Source organism: Miscanthus floridulus, chromosome 10 (genome assembly GCF_019320115.1).
Source record: "Miscanthus floridulus cultivar M001 chromosome 10, ASM1932011v1, whole genome shotgun sequence".
In the NCBI taxonomy this organism is placed as follows: Eukaryota; Viridiplantae; Streptophyta; class Magnoliopsida; order Poales; family Poaceae; genus Miscanthus; species Miscanthus floridulus.
This window is the reverse complement of record NC_089589.1, coordinates 81,729,956-81,755,279: the sequence shown is the minus strand read 5'-3', so window position 1 is coordinate 81,755,279 and position 25,324 is coordinate 81,729,956. Positions and strand designations below refer to the sequence as shown.

General features: G+C 42.4%; 1 non-coding gene across 1 annotated transcript; it reads left to right on the top strand.

The window, feature by feature from the left end:
- The first annotated feature begins 22,677 nt into the window (after nt 1-22,677).
- LOC136490291 (small nucleolar RNA R71) lies at nt 22,678-22,784 on the top strand. Its single transcript, XR_010767582.1, has one exon. It is a non-coding gene; the product is annotated as a small nucleolar RNA R71 (small nucleolar RNA).
- The last annotated feature ends 2,540 nt before the right edge of the window (nt 22,785-25,324 follow it).

Below are 25,324 nucleotides of genomic sequence, written 5' to 3'. Positions count from 1 at the left end.
TGAGCAAGATATTCAAGTGATCATCAAGATTACCATATTTAGGATCCTTAGTCCTTAGCTAGATTAGTTAGGTAAGTCAAGTTGTACCCTCACTGGTTTTAGTAGTTAATTATCTAGGTGTAGCATCCTACACGCGCGAGTATGAGTTCCCTCCTCATGCTCAACTTCTACCGTTGCCCCACAACTAAGCAATAAGCATTAAGCGTCCCATTCCCATTGTTTAGATGAGAGGCTTCTACAGAATATTATACTACTCTAGGTGGAGTGCAAGAGTGATCCTTATCCAAGTCTACATGAAATGCATAACTCATAATGCAACTCAATAAGTATCCAAAGTATGATTTATAATAGTGGGGTGCCTGCCTGATGGTGCTATCGTTCGGACATCTAGGAGCTGACGACGACATTCTACACACGCTTCACACCGAGATGATTCCTGAAATGGGTGAGAGAGGGATCCAATTTGAGAAGCTCACAGACGAATTAGATCGATGATCAGGAACATGAAAAGATCACCGTGGATCCTAGGATGAGACATCTAACAGTGATCCTACTGTTGTGTTGCTACCTTGGGTTATTGACTGGTAAGGTCAACTACTAGGTAACTCTGTTAGTTAATCTCTCATTCTCTGTGACTGTCGGACACTTCGTCCTAATTGACGGACGCTCCGCTGTACCAGGTACCAAGGTGCATTGTCTCTGGGTGACTCTGTTCGGCTCTAGCGGATGCTCCATGGGAATCACGAAGACTTCGGTAGGAACTGGGCACTCTCGAGTTACTGGGTTACTCTGTTCCTATAAATCATCGGATGCTCCGACATGAGTGACGGGGGATTCGGTAGAGACTAAGTGCTCTCGGGTTCTCAGGTTATTGATTCGGTATAATTCATCGGGCACTCTGCCATGATGATGGACACTCCGATGTCCTTGCTCAGTGTGGGACTTAGGTTGCTGGTGACTATACTTCGGGTTTGGTGGACACTCCGTCCTAATGATGGACACTCCATCAATCGGGCGACAGAACCTATGCTCTATGTCCTAGGGTTGGTTAATTGCTACTTTGGAGTGGTGAACATCCATGCATGGGTACTAGGCTTCTGGTGATCTTAGGGATATACTAGAGTAAGGCTAGTTGAGTCTTTGGCTAACTTAGTGCATCTAGTGGTTTGTATAAATCTCTTCCCATGAACAACTTGTAACCAGGACATGAGATTGAGTAAGGAAGCTTACTCCAAGATTGGAATTCATGAGATAACAGACTCCATGATAAGGGGTTGAACACATCTTGCCTTTGTGGTGAGTGAGAGGTCACCACACTCCATGATTCATACATGCATGAGAGATTGAGATTAGGGTTAGAGAGAAATCTTCAACCAAAGAGATGAGAGCTCATGAGCTAACCATGATCATGAGATAAGGATGGCTTGACCTTGATGAGAGGATGGCCTTGGTTTGCATTCCTTCACTTCATCTTCCACCTCCATCTCCATTTCACCTTCATCTTCTCTTTCTAGTTCTTCTCGCTCTTGTTCTTCTAGAGAGAGAGGGAGAGGGTGAGAAATGGGAGAGTGAAATGAGTTGGTGTTGCTTCAACTGAGACTTTGATATTTACACTTTGTGCATCTGATAGGTGGGACCAAGGACTGGGTGGAGGATAGCTCATTGCCCACTCATTGCATGCTGCTCAGTTACCGACAGATGATCTAATCATCAAGTCGGATTGTCCGGTGATCTCTGAACTCATGGACTTGATCCAAACACTCAAGACTTGACCATCAGGGTTGCTTTGCTTGTTCTAAGGGTTAACAACCTAACCATTGATGATATGCTTCCTTAGTGGGTGCCCTGACTACTACTAACTTCACATTCGTCCGGCTTATGTAGAAGCTTTGCCAAATTTCCACGATTGAGGGCTTGGGTGGTTATGGCGAATTCGGGTCATTACAACCCTCCCCTCCTTAGAAAAAGCTCGTCCTCGAGCTTTCCCAAGGTTCCACTGGGAAAACTTGCTACTGAATAGGTTTTGAAAGCTCTTCTATTGGTTCACAAACTATCGGATAATTCGATTGGTCTGTCAGGCGCTCCGTTGGTTCTGTAACTATCTCGAAACTTAACTGTTAGGTTCCATCTCCTTGGACACTCCGCTGAGCTGACGGTCGATCCGATATCTCTTGGCTATATAAGAGGTTACCTCTTGGCAGTTAGGTTTTCATCCACATTTTTCTATTGCTCCTTCCTTCTAAGCCAGCCGCCGCTCGCGCTTAGGCCATCGCCACTGCTGATTCGGGTGGTTCTCCGCGCTTCCAAGTTTCTCGAGATGGGAAGGTAAGCTTTCTTCTTCGCTCGGTCATTCTCTTCCCCTTCTTTCATGACAAGTTAGCTAGAAATTGCTTGATCTATGGATATGGTCTTGTTGAAATCTCGATCGGTGAAGAGGAAGAGCATGCTTGTCTTGTTCAGTGGACGATTCTTTAGTTGCTGGAAACCGCTTGGTGTAGTAGATCTTGGGGTTATGGGGTACTACAGTTGTTCAGGTTGCGCTAGATCGAGATTCCACGGACCTTTCGCTGGTCTTGGTGGAACATTCCGTTAAATCTTTAGGTGGTTTAGAAAACTTCTAGGTCCATTGATCATTTGTCCAATTTGACTCTGGTGGATGGTTCGGGGTCACCGTGGACTCTCCATCATTCTCAGTCTGTATCTTGGATTCCCTTTTGCATGTTGTCGATCAACTAGTGGATGCTCCGTGACTCTCATCAGAGGATCCGGTAGGTACCGTCTAGGTTCAGGTATTTAGGCTTACAGTCTTAGTGGGCAATCCGTCATCTCCACAAATACTCCATTGTTCCTTAGTCAGTTACCAATCCATTCTTATGTGACATTCTCATTATCCATCTAGTGCTTAGCTTAGGTCCATAGGGAGTATTGCATATGACTATAATGTTGTATCATCATTGATCCAAGCTAGTAATACTATTACTCTGTCTTCATTCTTCTTCTTTTACGTCGGTTGGATTGTGATCTCATTTTGTGTTTGCATTCACAGGTCCAGTTCTAGTTCTGGTCGTCGCCTTTCTAGTGGGGCTTCCAAACCCAAGAAACCACGCGTTGAGGAGCTGAGCAATCATCAGGCATCTCGTGAGCGTCTGGTGCCACCTGAGAAGAGGATGCCACCACACGTGAGGAGATCCAAAAGGGCCACATCACTGGGTGCTCTCAGGGATGTGGATTGGGACATGCTCTAGTGGGAGGATGATGAGTAACCTCTCAGATATGGAAAAGGTCTAGCAGAAAGATTTGAACGAGAGGCCTCTCCCTACGATGAGTTTGAGGTCGACATCAGCGATGACGAGTACAAGTATGAGGAAGATGGCGTCCGTCCTATCCGCTTAGGAAACCTACCCAAGGTTGACTATTCTTGCAAGAGCATTGCCAAGTACCGGGATGACTGCAACAAAAGGTGCTACCACAGGGAGAGTGACACTTTCAACGCCTACATCCATTCCACTATGCAGTAAGAGTCATTGGATCAACTAGGCCTATCTAGAAGAATTCCCACGCATCAATGACTTAGTCAAGCACTTCTGGGGCATGGGTCTTCGCAAGGTGATGGGGTTCAGGCACAATTGGAATGGATCCGTCATTCACCAGTTCTACGCCACACTTGAGGTTGACATGGAAGATGAGTGTCTATCGCACCCGATTTTCTAAAGAAGACCAAGCACTAACTATATGTGTGCCCAGGATGTCCACATGACACATATAGCGACAAATATGGAGATTATCAAGAACAATGCTTTATTATATATCAAAACATAGTTACATCAAGACTTACATCTATTGCAAAGGATAGTGGAAACTATTCTATATTTTCTCTTCGGGACTCCATACTCTACAGGGACGATTGACTGAGGGAGCACTCATCTAGTACTCTTGGAACATCTCCTGTAACTCATCACTTGAATCCACCATCTGGGATTTTGTTGATTGTAAAGCAAGTGTGAGCGCACCATACTCAACAAGTATAACATGAGGGGATGCAAGGCTCAAAAGGCTAGACTCAGCTGAACTGCAGTAAGCATTTTTAGTTGGTCATATTTTATTATTTTAAACCAGAGTAACTAAGTTATGCTTAAGCTCCCAAGGTGAGAAGTATAATAATTATCATCAAGATTAATCATCACCCAAACCATCCATAGAACCATCTGTCTTGAAAAGGATCCAGGCCGCTCGTGTCCGTGAGCACGGCTGATATATCAGTTTTAAAAATGACTCTGTAGAGTTTGTACACTTTCATCGCGAGTCGTGATTGCCCTTTGCCCGAGGTAACTAACCTCTTGACTCACTTCCAAGGTAAGTCTGTAGGGATCACTACGAAGCTTTTCACTAGTCCTTCTAATAAGTAGCAACCGCTAAGGTTTCAGTCTCCCAAGTGTCATGGACACCTTCCTCCAAGAGTGGCACTATAGATCCTAGTCCAGCACTCACCTTGGCACAACAAGGCCCATAAGCAGCATGGTACCCCCTCTTGCCCTTTCGGTAAGCTGCTGACAAACTAGAACAGATCAAGGTACTGAGCTAAGACCAGAGCCATATAGTTCTCTTGGTTGTATTGTAAGTCCTGGGTTGTCGCTTTAAGATTCAGTCCTTATGGAGGGCAGACCAGAGGACCCAAAAAGACCCAATGCTCTAGCCCCCTTCTATCCATGTTGCTAAAAAGCATCATTTTATCATTAATTCCATAATCCATTAGTCAATATTAATATCATATGGTTTGGTGCTTGCAGGCTAAGCAAAACTAGCCATATGCATAAACCCAAGGTAACAAGGGTACATGGTACAAGAGTGCTAGGTAAAATCCTTAGAAGTTCAACAATTAGACACATGCATATGAAAGATTATTATAAGGTTATTGGGTAACAAGAGCCTCATATTACACTTGCCTTCCAAAAGCTTGCGAAGCTCTCCAATTTTTCCTTCTGGATCATCCTTGCGTAGCTTCACTTCTAACGTCAGCATCAACTAGCTCAAGCATCTTAAACAAGCCTAGAAATAGTACACCAATCATTATAAAAACATACTATAAATATAACTAATATGTACTACTCGTCGTTACGAACTCATGAACGCAAGAACCAACTAAAATGGAGCTACCGTTAAAAAGTTATAAGCTTTTAAAGTTTTAGAGATTCATTTATAGTTAAAATGGGAATATATGTAAATACTTTTCAAAAGACAGGGACCAAAATATAAAATATTCAGATCACAAAACTGTTTCATATCTAACAACAGAAAAATAGATTAAATACATTATCAGATCAGATAGATTAAAATGGCAATATATGTAAATACTTTTCAAAAGACATTAGATTTTAAAATACATTATAGATTAAATACATTATAAGCTTTTAAAGTTTTAGAGATTCATTTATAGTTAAAATGGGAATATATGTAAATACTTTTCAAAAGACAGGGACCAAAATATAAAATATTCAGATCACAAAACTGTTTCATATCTAACAACAGAAAAATAGATTAAATACATTATCAGATCAGATAGATTAAAATGAAAGAACGGAATTTAGATTGGTGCATGAGAATCTGTAGATGTACTGTGATTATAATAGGAAGGAAAAATAAGTATGACATCAACTTGACGTCAGGCTGACATCAGGAAGGTGTATAAACTGCGCGTATATGACCTCTAGGATTAGCTTGCATGCTTGTCAACATCTGCATGTGTGCAGATTAAACCAGTACTTGCACATAGTTATAAGATGTATGGAACGTCTTTCACTAGGCAAGATTACAGTACGTGGATGATACGTGAATTTTGGATCATGGGAAAGATGACGAACTTGCTTGTACGTAGACGGCTGGTCTAACATGTGTTGGGCTTTTGGATTCCGTTAAGCGTGTACATATTCAGAAACTATTAATTGCACATCACATGCTTTGGTCAAAAGATACTACAGCCCAACTAGTTTTGTTGTTGCCGGCGAGGAACAGAACTCATATGAACGAGTGGTGCGTTGATGGCAGCGAATGTATAAGATGTAAAGGGCATGAATTGAGGATATACTTCTCTCCGAAGTGCGACGGTACGATGGCGTTCATCTGATGCCGGCAGTGAGAGCGAAGCTGCGACGGCAATCCACGCATTGAAAGGAACCGTCTTGTGCCGAGCTTCAACAGAGCAACGCGGCAACAGCAAGCATCCTCGTCGATCACGGAGGATTGGCGCTCCGGTGACCCGCGTACTCCGGCGATTTGTGCAAGACGACAAGAGTACCACGGCAAGCTCGATGACGTGGTTCTGGACATCGGGAGAGGTTCAAAGGCTGCAGTCGTCGAAGAGATGCCGGCAGGCGGTGATGGCGCCTTCCAGCGAGGCTCGGGAAGACGTCGCCACGAGCACGGATCGACGCCAAGAAGCGGTGCCGAGGTCTTTTCCCGCCACTGCGGTCTCGTAGAGCCCAAAAGGAGTGGCGAAGACGGCCGGGCTGCGGAGATCGACGAGCTCTACCGGCATCCGTCAATGGCGGCGGCGGCAGCAACTGGTGACGCTGGGGAGGGCGAGAGGCCAAGTGGAGAGGCGAAGTGGTGGAGGCGTCTGCGCGCGAGGCCGCAGGCCTGCTTTTATAGGGCGGAGACGGGAGCAGGGGACCTGGGTTAGAGCTCGTGCGGCCACGTTAATGGCGGTAATTGCCATTGAGGCCGCGGTATTAGAGCAGAGGGGAAACGGAAGGGGGGGTGATGGAAGCGGTTACTCGTGGCTTTGATTGCGGCTGACTGGAGAGGAGGGGGCGCGCACCTGGCCGGCTTCCAGGCTCGGGTCGGCAGCTGGAAGGCAGGGGAGGCGTGGCTGGAGGAGAGGGATGACACACGGGCCCGCAGGTCAGTGAGAGCGAGGCCTGGGCCCGCTTGTAGGTGAGAGAGGGAGCGAGCCCTACTGGACAGTGAGTGGAGAGGGGAAGAGGAACATGCAGACGCGGATTGTACTTTAGCATTGCAGTCAATCCACTTCAAAGGGAGGGAGAGAGAGATTAGCTGCGGTTATTAATGATGACGTACATGATTTTTATGCTGGTTTCGAAGACTAGGACAAGGGAATAGATGGATAAAAAGAAATGGAGAAAAGGAGAGAAAGGAAAATTGAGTCTACAAGGAGACTATGACTACTTTGTGCATTGAGTAAAATGATCACGTGGTGAGAATATGAGATGGATAATGGATGAACAGAGATTTGGCACGAGATTAAAAGGATTTTAGTCACACAAGGATTAAAGAGTTTGACTATGATTTTAGAAATTATATTTAAATTACTTGTTTAGAGACTTTTCAAACTCAAACTATTTTTTTGAGAACTTTATAAAACATAATTTGAACTTTATTTTTTTAAATAAATAGAGCAAAACCTGTTAGAGGATTTATCGAATTTTCTAAATTCATTTTTCACTCAAGAAAATTTATGCAAGGGCATGAAATGCAACAAACAAGTTATATTAAATTGTAAAAGTTTTGTAAAATTGTTTTTCTTGACCAATTAGATTGATAACCATCTTACTAAAGCTTGGAAAGTTTTAGGAAATATTTAGATCGTTTATTTTATTTAGTGTTTTCTATTCACATCCCAAAATTGGAGATTTTGGGGTGTGACAGCGTCTAAGTTGGATGACTGGTAAGAAAAGTTTTGTTGCTTCCTTCCAGGACTTTGCTTCTCTCATTGGACTTGACTATGCCGAAATGAAGGCTGGGAAATCTGTGAATGACCTTCCCAAGATGCAGGGACAGGAGACCTACATCTTCTATCCAACTAGGAAGCATCAGCATGGTGTCAGCAAACACTTCACGAGGTATCCTTCCTTGATCTTTGGCATGCTGAGGCGCACCATCATGCCCAAGGTAGGAAACAATGATGTCGTTCGCTTTCCTTACTATGAAGCAATCCGGGCCATTCAGTCCGGGGACAAACTGAACGTGGTTGAATGGATGGCCGCTAGGATGATAGAGTGCAAACTGGACAGGAGAGGTGCCTTGGTTTTCCAGCCGTACATCATGGCGTTGGTCAACCACAAGACCGCAGTCTTGGATGTGGATGATGAGGTACACAAGGCTTTCCGTCCGTTCAAAAACAAGGAGGTCTTGGAACGAGAGGATTCGCCTCCGGTTGAGGTTCCTCCGACACCGGTTGTCACTGCAGCTAGAGAGGGTGCCAGTGTATGGGTGCCACCAGAAGATTACTTTGTTCCATACTTCACACGCCTAAACACTCAGTTCCAGGAGTCAATTACTCCAATCTGTCAGGCCTTGGATGAGAAGTTCAGCATGCAGGAACAATTCCTTAGGGATAGCTTCATTAATCCGATGATAGCTAAGGTGAACAGCCTGGCTGATCAGGTGGAAAGGATGGCCACCAAGGAAGAATTGGGTCAGCTTTGCTCTGAGGTTGCCACCCAAGTCCAAGCCACTGGGCAACTCAAGCAGTCCTTTGACACCTTGTACCAACATGTCTACCAGTGCTGCCCTCAGCCATCTGCCAACACTGTAATTGCTATCTTTTCTTCCCTCCTTACTGGTTTATACTCTAGTTGTGAATTTGTTCTTAGTCCAACTTTTATTGACTTGTGCAGAGCCCGTTCCACTCCAGGCGCGTCTTTTGCTTCCAATGCCTCAGGGGACTGTTGCTCCTCTAGCAAGTGCCTTTACTACTCTGATGGTTACTGCCAACCATTTTTTATCGTGCTGTTTGTCCTTTACTTCACATTGCTATCCAAACCTCTTATTGTTTACTCATGCTTGATCCTTTTTGCAGGGGGACAGCCAATGGTGATTCCTCCAGGAGCCTTCCGTCCTCCGCTATACCTGTAGATGCCATCACCATAGCAACCTCGCTAGACTCCGCCTGACTAGTGATTGTCGTCACGCCTCGTTGTCATCATGTTCAAGAGTTGGTCTCGCTCCAGTCCGTTTAGGGAGCGTTTATTTGATACATTCAAACTTGATTTGCTTCACCACCCAGGGTGTTGGGTGTACACTTATGCCGTGCTCTACCCGATACTACTTGTTTGTGCTGTGCGTCATCCATCGAGGTGACAAGTTTGATACTCTATTTGATTTTCCTCGGTTGAACCCTTGAGCTTGCTTGGTTTGCCATTCTCTGGTGTGCAACTATTTACTTGTCCATCTTGTCTGACTGTGATTGGGAGATAAGGCTAAGATACAGAAGAGATGCTACCAAAATCCTTTGCCGAGTTCTCATGGCAGACGATGGGAATCTGATGGGAAACACCGAAGGTCTAGATAAGGGCGTTGAGACCGTTCTAGGGGCGCTACCGATCCAACACGCATGAGCTAGGGCGTTCTAACATATTCCCACTATGCCTCGCTTGGGTAAACTATACCACTAACCTTAAACCTATCATGACGCTACCCAACTCCCTATCGCCTTTTTCCAAAAACAACTTGGTTGGACACCTTTGCAACTTATAGTGTCAGGGAAAGGGGCTAGAATTAGCTAGGGAAGAGGGTTAAAACAACTTAGGGTTCGCCTATAGCATAGAATAAGGTTTTTAAAGTCGAAGGCCGAAGTGCACGTTAAGTAAGTTGGACGTTGCTTTGTATGGAATCTGTAGGTGTAAGTCAATCAACTGCTCCGATACCCGGATGTCGCTCCCCGATACCCGTCCTATCAAGAACCGATATCAAAGCCAACGGGGGTTGTCGAATAGCAACATCGAGGCCCCTAGGAGCGCACGTAGCAACTCCTCTTCAGGATCTTTGCGCTAAGTTACACAAGCATTACCAATACAATGCAGTTCAGACAACTTAATCACATAAACACTTTGGTCTCACATTTGGTCTTGAAAACATAATGGATAATATTAGCATGGAACTCAAAAGTATAAGGTTATCGCTGAATCTAAAGCTTCAAACTACTCTAAGTTGCCACTCCTATGACTCATCCAACCGTCGGGTTACACGCAACTCATCTTAGAGAACGCCTGCTCCAAGGTCTGCTAACTGCTGCCTTGCCAAAGCTAGATCCAGGAAGGTACTCGGACTACCTGCAAAACAACATAACAGTTGCACTGTGAGTACATTTCATACTCACAGGACTTAATTCTAACACATATTATTTGGTGGATGCACAGGGTTGCTATAGGGTATTTGTATAAGTGCAAAAATGCAATGATGTTCATTAAGAGTATGACATGCTATGCTCGACATAAAAGTAAAGCAATAAACAGTATACCAAGGTGCTCATAACCATCACCAACGCTACCATGGGTATAGAAAGTAGGAACAAACAAAAGATCCGTCTCGAGGGACTCCAGGCCTTCAAGACTCTGTAGAGGTGTACAATTGTATCCACATGGTAAGCAGGACTAACCTCCATACACCAAGTCTGGTAGTAAGGGTTGCCTCATGTTCTCCAACCTTTCCCTAATCCGGCCCGAGTGTCCTATGAAAGGTTCGAGCGGGTTCCCGGTCAATGTCCCAGATATTCCCGACCAACACCACCCCTCCTGCCAGTTTCACAGAAAGACAGGTCACAACTAGTTACTTGGCTTGTCGACCTCATCCGCGACATGTGTTCTGTACGGGGGGTTACTCAAACTTACATATCCCAATACACGGCCCTTACTGGTCCACGAGCTATGTCATTTGAGATCCCAAACTCACGATGACCTACCCCTCGCATGAGCAAGATATCCAACTGATCATCAAGATTATCATATTTAGGATCCATAGTCCTTAGCCAGATTAGTTAGGTAACTCAAGTTGTACCCTCATTGGTTTTAGTAGTTAATTATCCAGGTGTAGCGATTCGGAGGGACTAAGTGCTCTCGGATTCTCAGGTTATTGATTCGGTATAATTCATCAGACAGTCTGCCATGATGACGGACACTCCAATATCCTCGCTAAGTGCGGGACTTAGGTTGCTGGTGACTATGCTTTGGGTTTGGCGGACACTCTGTCCTAACGACGGACACTCCATCAATCGGGCAACAGAACCTATGCTCTATGTCCTAGGGTTGGTTAATTGCTACTTTGGAGTGGTGAACATCCATGCATGGGTACTAGGCTTCTGGGATGATCTTAGGGATATACTATGGTAAGGCTAGTTGAGTCTTTGGCTAACTTAGTGCATCTAATGGTTTGTCTAAATCTCTTCCCATGAACCACTTGTAACCAGAGCATGAGATTGAGTAAGGAAGCTTACTCCAAGATTGGGATTCATGAGATAACAGACTCCATGATAAGGAGTTGACACATCTTGCCTTTGTGTTGAGTGATGGGTCACCACACTCCATGATTCATACATGCATGAGAGATTGAGATTAGGGTTTGAGAGAAATCTTCAACCAAAGAGATGAGAGCTCATGAGCTACCCATGATCATGAGATAAGGATGCCTTGACCTTGATGAGAGGATGGCCTTGGTTTGCATTCCTTCACTTCATATTCCACCTCCTTCTCCATTTCACCTTCATCTTCTCTTTCTAGTTCTTCCTCACTCTTGTTCTTCTAGAGAGAGAGGGAGAGGGTGAGAAATGGGAGAGTGAAATGAGTTGGTGTTGCTTCAGCTAAGACTTTGAATTTACACTTCGTGCATATGACAGGTGGGACCAAGGGCTAGGTGGAGGACAGCTCATTCCCCACTCACTGTATGCAGGTCAGTTACTGGCAGATGATCCGATCATCAAGTCGGATTGTCCGGTGGTCGCTAAACTAATGGACTTGATCCAAACACCTCAGACTTGACCATCAGGGTTGTTTTGCTTGTTCCAAGGGTTAACAACCTGACCATTGATGAATTGGGTATTGATGATATGCTTCCTTAGTGGGTGCGCTAACTACTACTAACTTCACATTCATTCGGCTTGTGCAGAAGCTTTGCCAAATTTCCACGATTGAGGGCTTGGGTGGTTATGGCGAATTCGGGTCGTTACATCATCCCTATTATGACAACCACGATGATGCTCCCTATCTTCATGACCAGCACGCCGGCGATGATCTCAGCACTGCCCAAATAGCCCACCATTTGCAAAGGGATTTTCATTATCATCAGACCCCTCTTGATGATCAAAATCAGAAAATTCTTCATCTTCAAAATCCACACGGTGGTCACGACCATGACTATGAGCTCATCCTCCATTCTGGCCATGATGACCAGCCCGCCTACCATCACCACGACCATCTCTAGAACGGTCATGTCCCGCATCAAAATTTTCACTACCAGATTCATCATATTGATGCCGAGGAGCCCTTCATCTGTCCGTAGGCATGCATGCATCGAGCATCCTCTCCATGGCCTCCAAGGGCGAGTCTGCCATTTGGCGCAACTCAGCCTGTGCAACAAGGGTTTCTTTTTCTCCATGACGACCACCATGAATACTCGAATTGGATCTTGCCATGTTAGCACTTGTGCAAGAAAAGTGGAGTAGGTAAATTTGTGGAATCACACAACCTCACCTCTTACTTACCAATGCTCTTGCTCGTTCTCAAGGACAGTGAGTGTGCTAATGTAGCAGGGAAGTGATTGGTAGGTCGCAAGGATTATGAGTCGAATGTCCTAGTTTCAGATTTTGGTGGAGCTATAGGTGGCTATTCAAGGGAGGCTATGGTACTGTAACCGAAGTGGTTTGATGAGTTCAAAAGATATGAAATTGCTGCTACTGAGATCACCACCAACTTGAATATGTAAACTAAAATTGGTAGCAAAGTAAACAACAACACTACACCCTTCAACTTCTTTTCTCTTTTTTATTGTATTCTTTCTTCTTCTTTTTTGATTTTTTCTGAATTTTTTAATACTAATAGGGGTGCTGATAATAAAAGAAACACAACGCAATATATATGAAGATGGTGACTAGCAACTTGATGAACAAACCAACACAAAGGTAGCAGTACCGCCAAAAGGCTATAGGATTTTTTGTGGCTTTTTAGTGGACTTTAGGAGATGAACACAAACAGTAACAAATGATGGATAAAAATCAAAGATAAATATGTGGATGTTGGGGAGACCTACCGTGACAACGAAAGCTTTGATACTAGATGATAGGTACCGATATGAATTGGCAAGGGGATGGCCCAATCTTCATGACAGTAGGTCGAAGGATCAAAGATAACTTGCTGCGAACAGCGGGGTAACTAGCTTTATACCTGCCAAGGTTGGATGCGACCAAATGATGGGGAGAGAGGCACTGAAACCGCAAAGACTTCGACTCGATCTCCGAACGACCGTAGAACCATAATCCAAAACTAATCCACACAAAACGGTGTAGCCATACTAGAAACCATAGAGCTCGAACTAGGGGATCCTAGAGGGATCACTTCACAAATCCAAGAAGAACATGGAAGAACAAAGGTTTGAGTAAGGCACTCGACAACTCGGCTACAATATCTTGTAGTTTATCAAATCATCAAAGGTTCCTAATAGCTTAGAGGCAAGGGATATTTATACTAGGAACAACCCTCCTAGTGAGGTGTGAAAACAAAATGGAGTTTCTAAAGGTAGGCAATGTGAAAGGTGCCCTCGAGATGGATTCCCGAAGTGGTCTCATGTGACTATTGGCCTCCTGAGTAGTCCCCACTAATCTAGCCATAACTGCTTATTAGGAAGTCCAAATGACGAGCCGTTTATTGGGTGCGAAAGTATACTTGATAAGCTTTCTATCCATGTGCCACATGCACCACGAAACTTTGTACATTGGTACTGTTTTGCATGGGAAGTTGTACCAATATTCTATCCTGAGAAGGCTGCTAACTTTCGGTTTTTATCGGATTGGTATGCTTTTATCAGATTGGTCCGATGATGAAAACCTTGGTCTTCATCTCAATCATCTGTACCTTCCACCTCTTCATGTGTGCACCTAAGTAACATTAAGGTGGAACTCTTAGGTAGTATCACATCCTTAGAAGTATTGAAATCAAAGTCAATTAGGAATGAATTCACCTGTTCCTGTAGCTTCTTGGCACAGCTTTATGTAAGTGGCCCTTGATTTGTATTTTTTGGGCTTGAACTAGTGTACATGGTTGGGATGTCCTCATCACCAGAGGTGACAGCTCTGTAAGGCCTTTGCAATCCACCACGTTCAGATTGGTGTTTTCATAGAGCTTTTTTGGCAGCCTTCCCCTGACCACTCTTTCTCACCTCTTCGAGGGTCGGAAAGGTATTGTTGCTCCAAAGTGTTATTGTGTGATCACTATCTTTTACCTATTCCTTAGTTAACCCCTCTGGTGTGTACTAGAATAGAACCATAGTCATAAAGAAGTGTATAGGAACCTTGTACTCCCCAATTGTCCTCTCACCATTGAATTCTCCTGAGTGTCATTATCCATAACTCTTATCGTATATAACTTACCCCCACTTTAGTATAGTCGGTATACTAGTTAATAGATACATGATGGTTAACTATCACCTTCTTTAACCATTGCTTCCCTGTGGATAAATACGATACCCTTGAATACTCTTGGGTGAAATGCTACAATGATATTCTATGCGCTTGCAGAATATTCTGCATGAGCATAAGAAATACTAGCAAGCTAATTCTTTGATAAAATGTTTGTGAAAATCTAACACACATGCACATGATATTGTATACTTGGTGGTGTTGGCACATTTGCAAAGGAGAAGTTGTTGGAGTTGATTTGAATCAACTTGGAGAAGAAAAGAGCAAGTTTGGTTTGCCTGAGGGTCGGAAAATGCAACCAAACTTGTGGCCAATGCGCAGCCTAGCCTAGGTGGTGGCACCACCCTTTTCTGGTGTGCACCGCCCCCCTTAGGGTGGTGGCACCGCCAGTCCAAGGGTGGTGCACCGCCACGCCCTGCAACGTGCCCAAATCAACAGCACCACTCTTTCGTATTTTGTGCATAACTCTTAGCTCCGAACTCTGATTTCGATGATCTAGGACTTTTCGAAAAGCTAATGAAATGCTCTACAAGCCTAAAGTGGTGGAAATTAATATGGAGCAAGTTAGGGTCACCGGACTTTCCAGTGACCATGGAGGTGTGGCACCGTCCCTTTTCTCCAGAGAGGGAGGAAACTCGTCGGGGGCCACCGCCAGCCCTAGGGCGGTGCACTACCACCCCTTGTTCGGTGCCAAGTTTCCAAATGGCTAGTTCAAATTACCCATTCCAGTTTGACCATTGGGGCACCGCCACCCTATGCCCGGTGCCCGCACGTTGCTGTGCAATGACCGCGTAGAAATGTGCTCCTAGACTCCAACGGCTCTATCTGGCTTGGGGGCTATAAATAGAGATGGAGCTCGGGCTTGGTGGAGGTTGAGCACTGTTGGTATTTGTTAACTTTTCACTTGTTTAAGTAGCCACCTAATGTTGTTGACATTCTTAACATCACTTTTGCTAAGTTGTCATCCCTAGCTATGATGACAGAAATGCTTGTTGGTACTTCCTAGTGTCACCACTGGAATAACACTAAGAAGTACTTTGGTAATTATTGTGACTCGGAAAATAATGCAAATATATATGAAGAGATCTACAAGTGCACAGATAATATACCATTGTAGCATTTCACCCAGGAGTATTCCAGGTATCGTTATTTATATTTTTACCATAGGGAAGGACGGGTAGGTGGAATATATTGATAACATATATATATGATGGAGAAATAAACCATAACCAAGATTCTACTCACAACAGGGGTAAGTCGAGAGATAAACATATATGAATGGTAAGCAATAACTGATCATTGATCACTCAGAGTACTCCTTTCTATGGCATTAGCATGACTAAGTAAATATTAGAGAAATAATTCCTAAGTCATTCTTAATTACAAGTCAAAGCATATGTTGATTAGTGCAATTACACTTAGTAGTCATGGCTAAGATCAACTTCATATCTACACATAAGGGATATTACTAAGGAAGATCAAGAATAGAGCATGTCTTCCTTCATAACTAGATCCTACTTGACCTATATTCGGGGAGTGGACTACAAAGGACTCAACAGGAGTGTCACATCCGCGATCTACTACAAGGCCCAGAATATAGGGTGCATCCGCAGGTAAACAACGTATAAGCACCATGCTTACACAATGTCGACCACTCACCCCGTGTACATTAGAGCGAGCGCTATATGAAGTTATGCTTGAATATAATGATAATCTAGCTATACTAAGCATATAATCAAAGTAGACGATGAACATCATAACTAGGAACATGAATAATATTAAGAACAATGTCAAATCAATTGTATCAAACATACGAATAATAAAAGATACAAAAGAGGATACAAGGGGCTATACCAAGCCACACTCTTGACAAGATCAGGAATCTAAGCAAAAGTTTGCCTCTCTCTAGATCTAACCTAGCTAGTTATGCCCTAGAATATGGTGGAGCTCTAAAGATGATCAGGGTTTCTGAACTTCTCGAATGACTTATGCCTAAGGGAGGGGGGTAGGGGCTGGTATATATAGGGAGGAGCATCAATTCTGAGCCCTCGGATCAAACTAACTTGAAAGAACGGCGTAGATGCAAACCCTAAGGTAGTGGAGAACCAACGTAGCGAAATAGAGGCAGACAAGTGGGCCCAGGGGCCAGCCGACCTAGAGGTGGGGCTAGCCAGCCCCACCTCGTAGCCACCTGCCCTCTACTTCGGTGTGGAGTCCACCGGTGTCTTCTAGATCCTTCTAGTGTTGGTTTCATCATGGATAAGCGTGATTAATTTTGACGTTTGGGTCCACCTTGATGGTTTTCTGGATAAACCCTGCTGAAAACACAAATTCATCAAAACTCATGGAATTTGTTAGTTTAAACCCCTAAACCTATGTTGGTGATCATATTCATGCCCTTATACAAGTTATATTGATGGTTTCTAATGGTTGTTAACTACCATCAACAAACTCCCCCAAGCTTAACCTTTGCTTGTCCTTGAGTAATGCTAACCCAGCAATGGAATAGGAGTTTCTTCAATGTTTTCACTCCTCAAAAGTACACATGCATTCAACCAAGAATTCTCCTCCGAATTAGAATAAACTGATCTGACTTTCAAACTTACTCATATTACCTTCAACCATGGGGCTTCTTAGCCTTCACTTGGGTCTTGAGCAATTGAAAGACAGAATGATCAAGTCAAGCACTAAGTTCAAGTTCTTTGCTCAACCATTATTCTAGAGTTTTTATAAGTTTTCAAAATAAAATTCAGAGCTTCCATTGTATGACACTCTCAAGTCTTTCAAAATATGTGGTATTTGTGGATCCTCACCAAGGCAATAGTGACGTTGCCTTTCTCTTCCTACAACTAAGACTTATGTGGAGCTCATAGGAGTGGAAATAACATGTAAGAGTATACTTGCAATACATATATTGTAAAGTCAAACCTCAGATCCAAAGAGAGTTGAGTCATATAATCAAATCAATATGTGCATGTGTGTGGATATATGGCGGATATATATGGTGGCTAACCTAATTCTACTATGCTCCTTGAAAACATATCTCTCTTTTGAAACTTGAAAACAACTTTGCAAGAGAACATGGGCTGTCTTATTCATCTCTCTCTCTTTTTCAGGTGGGCATCGGAGTACCCATTGTTTTAGATATCTCGGACACTTGTCCATTTTTTAGCTCTTTTTCTTTCTCTTCTTTTCTTTTTTATGAATAACTTTTGCATAGCCCGTGCCTCTTTTTTGCAACAAAACTTTTGAGAGATAGAAACAAGAACTTGGAGTATTTATTTGGTGGCTATCCTATCGAGAATATTTTTTTGGTGTTTACTCCCTAGTGTAGGAGTGAAACATTTTTGGGTGGATCTAGATGGAATGGCATGTTTTTGTGCCTACCCCTAGTGTAGGAGTAGTGCATATGTGGGTGGTGTGTACAGTGATATTGATTTTAAGAACATGACAAACCTCTCATAAGGGTCAACAAACCTTGACTAAACTCAATGCAAAACAAATAACATATATGAGGAAGTTTTCATAGTGTAAATATCATATTTGGCTCTGGTAGGAATTCAAGCTTTGTCATATAGGAACTCATCATGTAGCATTTTTATGTTTTCAAAAGATAAATCTCTAGAAGTTTAGTATCACTCGGAATAAGATAAATAGCAGCTCAGACCTTCTCATATCATATCCATCAATTACCTAGACTTAGATCAAGCATATGCTACCCACTAGTTTTAAGTTCAGAGTAAATCCTTATATCAAAACAGTCTTATCCAAAACTTGGGAGAATTCGGAGCTAAAAACTAGTTACTTCAAAGGAATTTTAACAGAGCAACAATTCATCATTTCCATCATAAGAGATTACCTTTAGAGTCCTTTTATTTTATTTAGCTCATAAAAATCAAACTTAAAGAAAACTAGACACGTGCTTTTTTTATTGTAATTTCATTTTTAGATCACACTTTACTATATATATAACTAGGCTAAGATAGATTTTTATTTTGTTTTAGTTTTTATAAAGCAAACTTAGAAATAAAATAAAAGAAAAAGAAATACTTATCCAGATACATGGGGGATGCCCTTCCCCCAAGCTAGTTGTTGTTGTGGTCATTCTTAGAGCGGTCTTGCCAACTGGATGTCTTTCTATCCATCAAGAAGTTGGGTCGTGAAGATGTACTTATGATGAGACGAAAATGACCGGGTAGACTTGCTCTTGATTTTTGTGCATCATCCTACAAAATACGAACAAGAACACCAAAACTCATGAAATGGATTAGGATAAAGGGTTAGTGGTCAGCCGTCCAAGGGTTAGTCGTTATTGAGGCTTAGAAATATTTTTGTATTGGCAGAATTTAGCAAGATGTCTGTCTGATATTTTTTGATTTTCTGATATAATGTATGTGTTGGCGGTTCTTATCGATGAAATCCAACCACCAACTATGATCCAAAAAGGAGGAAACTACAAGTTTTTACACACATATACCATTACTATCGACATAGGTCCACTTGTATTGGAGAATTACTATTTTGCAGGACTCATAGTTAAATACAAGGGAATTATAGTCGAAATGCGCCATCAAACAAAGCGTAATGCATATTCGCACAAAGGAAATAGAAGAAGGCCCATCCAATCGATCCAACTAGGGCCAAGCACCACCGTGGCAAAGACCTAGGACCTAGCTAGGAGCCCACATGCGTAATTCCGGTGAGGAGGCAGGCCCATCCAATCGATCCAACCGCCCCAAGCCCGCTTGGCCTCTCTCTTCTCTGGCGGTTGCATGGCAGCATGCAAAGACGTTGCAAGGTAGTTTCCTAATTTATCTACACCCAAGCCTGACCATTCTAATGCTATAAATAGATGAGGGAGGCCTCTCATACCTCACACACCACACTTCAAGAGTCTCTCTCCCTCCACTTATATCTTTTACTATTTTTAGTAGTTTTAGTTTGGAGCAAGGCAAACTTCATTGGAGAGATTGAACCTCTAGGGGCAAACTCGGTATCAATAATATGAAGAGCTCCCTTATGTTCTTGTTCTCATTTTATCAATATAGCTATGCTTATGAATTAGATCTAAGTTCTTATGTTATTAGTTTAGAATATAGAACTTTATGCTTAATCCTTCATACAACATACATGCTTAGACCAAGAGCTAAGTTGAGGTGATGAGTTCTACTTTAAGTTAGTTTTGGTCATTATATTCTTGCGGGTTCATCGTTTGTCCCCGTGGCGGATGCTCTAAGTAAGAGGACACCTGATAAAGAAGGAAGTTTCTGGCCACTGCTAGAGTAGTAACCGATAGCTTAGACTGTCGTGTCTAGGTTAGAAGTTACCTTTGTTTGCCTCGTATCCTCTGGTTGAGGGGGTAGGCGGTAGGTGGTGACAGCTCTGTCCATCCTTCATAATCCCCCATGTTCGGATACTGGCAGTAGAGCTATAGACCAGCATCGACTGACAGACCAGTTGCAATCTAGTGCCCGAAGTAAGTTTATAGTGACCAAAGCTATATTAACTTTGAATCTCAAACCTTAGAAACTCATGTATTTGTATGACTATCAGCTTAGCATAGCTATATAAGATAAGCCTACTCCAGTCTAGGTTTATTCTTTTATTCTTTATTCTTTCTTTTATCTTTATCCTTGAGATTGGCTCGAGTGTGTGTGTCACACTAGTCCAATATTTATCTTGGCTTACCCCTATTATGAACTTTGGTCTATTATACAGTCATGTTATCTTGACCATATTCCTATTAGAGACTTTTACACCATGCCTTCCTTTGGGAAAATATAAATGAACGATACCCTGAATACTTTTGGGTGAAATGCTATAACGATATATCCGTGTGCTTGCAGGAATATTTCTGCATGTGTTCAGAAATATTGTCACTGACAGTTTCTGGTGCCATTGCTAGGAAACACAAATCTTAGTGGTGACCCTAAGAAACGCTAACAGTATGCATGGTATTTTTATTTTTTTTGCCACCACGGTGAATATCCTTGCGAGCTTTTACACACCATAAAAGTACTCACATGGGGCTTAAAGATTTATGATGCAAAGTTGAAATTTTTATTTTTTTTCTAAATTTAATGCAAATGCAGAAAAGTAAATTTGTTATAGTGAAAAATAAATTATACAATGCTAAAAAGTAAATATGGATAACTACCAATTTTACCACCTAGTGAGGGTTCAGATTTTTAAGTCCTTTGGATATGACTCTTCTCTAGTCTTGTTCATTCATTCGGTGCATCTGTCGATCCCAGAGATGGAGACCTTGATGGTTGCACCTCTTATGATGGTGACTTTGGTGATAATGTTACTTTCTCCTTTCAGACCTACTTGGTCTGTGAATTTGACTTCAATGTGGTAGGTTCATTCTCCACAACCTCTTCATCTTCTTCATTCTTTAGGGATTGATTTCTCCAGCATTGGGACGATCGGCGTCTTCTCTTGGAGCGGGTCTTCTTTGGCTGTTCATAAGTGGTATAACTATTGAAATAGCAACGTACCTTTTGTCTAGAGAATTGGAAGTGGATTTGTCTTGATCCAATGTAGATGATTGTGTTTGTAGTGTTAAGGAAGGGTCTTCTAAGGATGACAGGGACATCTTCTTCTTCTTCTCCCATGTCTAGAATCATGAAGTCGGTAGGGACATAGTGATCTTATATTTTTACCATGATAGTCTTTTGCTATTCCCTCTAGAAATCGGGTTGATTGATCTGCCATCAACAATTGCATATATGTAGGGAACAAAGGTTCATCACCAAACAAATAGTCATACGTTACCTTGGACATTATGTTGACACCCAACCCAATATCACAAAAGGTGTTGTGAAAGATTCTTTGTCCGATTGTGCACTCGATCATCGGTACACTAGGATCTTCCTTCTTGGTAAGCAACAGTGAAGTGAGGAGGTGGTCGCACTCTGATCAAAGTGTGTTAATCATCTTGACTGATTATTCTTGTGGCTGCCTAGCCTTGTTCTTCCTTCTTCTCTAGCTGTTGCTCTTCTTGTTCACTATTGTCTCTTCAGGAGGTACGCCATTTGTGGATGACTAGGAGAGTGGTGTATACGATTCTTGAAAGTAAACTTCTCCTTCCTATCCTTGATTGTGAAATAGATCCTAGTGCTATCCACGTAGATGATGGCATTTGTGGTGCTTAGGAAAGGTCAGCCCAAAATGATGGGTGCCCTTACATCTCCACTTGTCTCCAAAACCACAAAGTCTATGGGTACATACGGCTGTCCCACTCATACACAGATGTCTTCAAGAATTCCCATAGGTTAGCAGAGTGACTGATCTATAAGCTGCAAACGTATGTTTGTGTACAACAAAGTATCTCCATCACCTTTGGCATGATGTTAACACTTGCTCTGAGGTCACAAACAATTTCTTAGAATATGTGAGGTGCAATAGCTATGGGGATGCTAGGTCTTCCTGGATCACCTTTCTGATGGGTAGAGACTCATCTTTTCATCCTCCATTCGATGGTTCTATACAGTAGTATCCTGCATTGTGAACATCGACAAGATTTATAGTTCCAAGATCTTTCGGTTGCCCTAGAATCTTACCTTTGTCGGTCAGAGGAACAACAGCCTGCCAGCTGAGCTATTTGTGATTCTATCATTTTATTAAAGCTATGCTGGTTTTTAATGGTAGAGGAGAAGCTATCCATTCTATTATTTATGTTTTCTAAGATTTTATCATTGGAAACTATTTTTCTAGATAAGCCCTCCATAATTTTAACTTGGCCAGAAATTAACTCTCTCAAGGCTGGTTGATTATTGAAATTATTGAAATTATTACCTTGATAGTTACCTTGGTAGTTTGGCCTCTGTTGCTGATTCCATCTTTGATTTTGTTGAGGACGATAGTTGTTGTTGACGAAGTTCACATCCTCTTGGGTTTTAGTATAGTTGTTCCTTGAATACCTAGTGTTGCCACACTCTTCACATGTCATGTGGGAATCATGAATGTGCATGACTTCTTGCTTCTCATTGGCTCATTCTTCAAGCCTCTTCATGAGTAGATCCATCTTGGCAGACAACATGTCTACCTCCTTGAGTTGATTCATACCTCCACCTCTCTTGCGGGGTTGGAGATGTTCTTCATTCCAACCTTGGTTAGATGCCATCTTTTCTACGAGAGCTATTACACCTAGGATGGTGAGTGATAAGAAAGCACCTCCAGCAGCAGCATCCATGTTCTCATGGGTGCTGTTAGTCAACCCATGGTAGAAAGTCTACATGAGTAGCCAATTCTCCATCCCATGATGAGGACATTCTGATATATAGTCTTAAAAGCATTCCCATGCCTCGGGGACACATTCATCATGTTGCTGTTGGAAGCTTAAAATTCTTCCACGGAGAGCATTAGTCTTACCCATAGGAAAGAACTTTGCTAGGAAGGCAGTGGAGTAGTTATCCCATGTAGTATTTCTATCTTTGTTGGTGTAGAACCATTGCTTCGCCTTTCCCAAAAGTGAGAATGGGAAGAGGCAAAGTAATATGGCATCTCTTGAAACTCCTTTGATGGTGAAAGTGCTACATATCTCTAAGAAGTGTTGGAGATGAGCACTCGCATGTTCATGTGCCTTTCCACAAAACTGGCTAGCTTGCACCATGTTTATGAGAGCTGGCTTGAGCTCAAATCCATTGTCTCTCACATTGATCGCTGGTCTAGTATGGATGTTGGTCATAGTTGGAGCAGAGAACTCACGGAGGGTCTTGTTAGCCAAGGCCTTTGAAAACTAGTGTTAAGCTTTGCCTTGTCTAGTTGTCTTCTAATTCTAAAGCTAGAACTTTCTTGAGTTTAGCTCTAGTCCTCCAGATTAATGCTTCTGGATCTTCAATGTAGTTTGTCAAAAGGTCAAAACTGGTCATACATTACCCTGCATAAGATATCAAAGTAGATAGAACAAGGGTAATCCTACTTGAGTAGGGGTAAATGGTTTTCTCAATCTCATCAATAAGTAAAAGTTTATCAATATTTCCTTCTTGCCTAGTTACCTTCCCTGGCAATGGCGCTAGAAATGCTTGTTGGTATTTATTAACTTGTCACTTGTTTAAGTAGCCACCTGTTGGTGTTTTGTAAACTGGACTAGTAAATTTATATGATTGCCGGGCTGCTCTAGAAAGATGATGGTAGCATGCAATAGACACAAGGATTTATACTGGTTGAGGCCGGAGCCCTACGTCTAGTCTCAGAGAAGATCGAGTGCGTGTTCCTCACTTGAATTCTCTGAAGTTCTTACATTGGGGGTGTAAGAATGGTGAAAGAGGTGGTAGAACCTATGCTAGACGAGGGTATTGGTATAAATTAATGCACACAGAATAATTTGCAAGCGCACATATATTACACCGTTGTAGCACTTCACCGAGAGTAACCTAGTTTTATATTGAACCCAAAGGAATGGGGGTGAGATTAACCAATTCTAACTTAACCCAACTTTATAATCAAGGCTAGATAATAGGAGTGTAGAGGAGACTACTAAGGTCTTATAGTTCTAACTTCGATAAGCTTTGTCTTCTATTGTTCAATTATGGGTATATTACTAGAGAAAACACCAGCAGAGTATGTTTCCTATAGTAACAAAGTCCTGCTAGGCCTACTAATGAGAGGTGGACTATAGAGGATTCAACGAGGCTATAAGTGCCACCCTCGTGAGCTACCACCGATCCTAAAAAATAGGGTACATCCATGAGTAACCGAGTCTAAGCACCACACTTATACTATGAATACTACTTTAACCCTAGGAGCTACAAGGATTAAAGTACTCAAAAGAGAGTCGCAAACCTGAAGAATAATATGAACAAAATGCTTACTTGAATTAGAAGTCGATTACTAGAGAAATCTCATAAGCAAGCTCAAGAAGAACTTAATTTCGCTAGGGTACAAGTCATAGAGAGAGCACCGATAGGACTGGGACTCCTCCAAAACTCTTCCCTCTCACTCTATCTCTCTATCACTAATACAAGACTAGATCCTATCAAGGACTAATATTCTCTTGATTGCTAGCCCTGATCCTAGTGGACATATGAATTAGGGTTTCTAGCTTCTCAACTCTCAGGATCAAATGAGGCATGCCCTGAGGGGGTATAGGCAGATATATTTGGGCCAAAGCATCAATCCTAAGCCCTCAGATCAAACCAACTTGAATAAACGGCAGAGATGCATCCTAGGAGGTGGTGGAGAATTGACATAACAAAGAGGATGACTGGTGGGGCCCATAGGGGCTAGGTGGCCTCTAGGTGGGGCCGGCTAGCCCCACATGTTAGTGGGTCAAGCCTTGATTTGGTGGAGAGCCTCCTAGAGTCTTCTGGAACATTCCCATGTTCATCCCGCAATAGAATTCCGTGATTTCTTTTGACAAATAGGTCCCCCTTGATGGTTTTTTATTAAATCCTGCTGGAAATACAAATTCACCAAAACTCATAAAATTTGTTAGTTTACACCCCTAAGTCTATGTTGGTGATCTATTTTAGTCATTTATGCAAGGTATATTGACTGTTTGTGATGAATGTTAACTACCATCAACAAACTCCCCCACACTTAGACTTTTACTCGTCCTCGATAAAAGGGTGGATTACTCAAGAGATAACCTTAGGACAATACATCAACATAAAACCATTCACAGTCATGCATGCACTGTGGGATTCAAAGTGTCTACCATGAAACTTTGGGCAGTTGAAGAATGGAATAGCTTGAAATAGATCACCATCTTCCTTTAGTCAAGTCAATTGGAGAAACATTTTAAGATTTTAGAAAACAAAACATAGCTTACCTTCTCCTTTTATGGTACTCTCAAATCACTCTATATACGTGGTATTTTTGGATCCTCACCAAGGCATTAATGACTTTGCCTTCTTTTTACCTATTTCTAAAGGCTTATGTGGAGCTTGGTAGAGATGA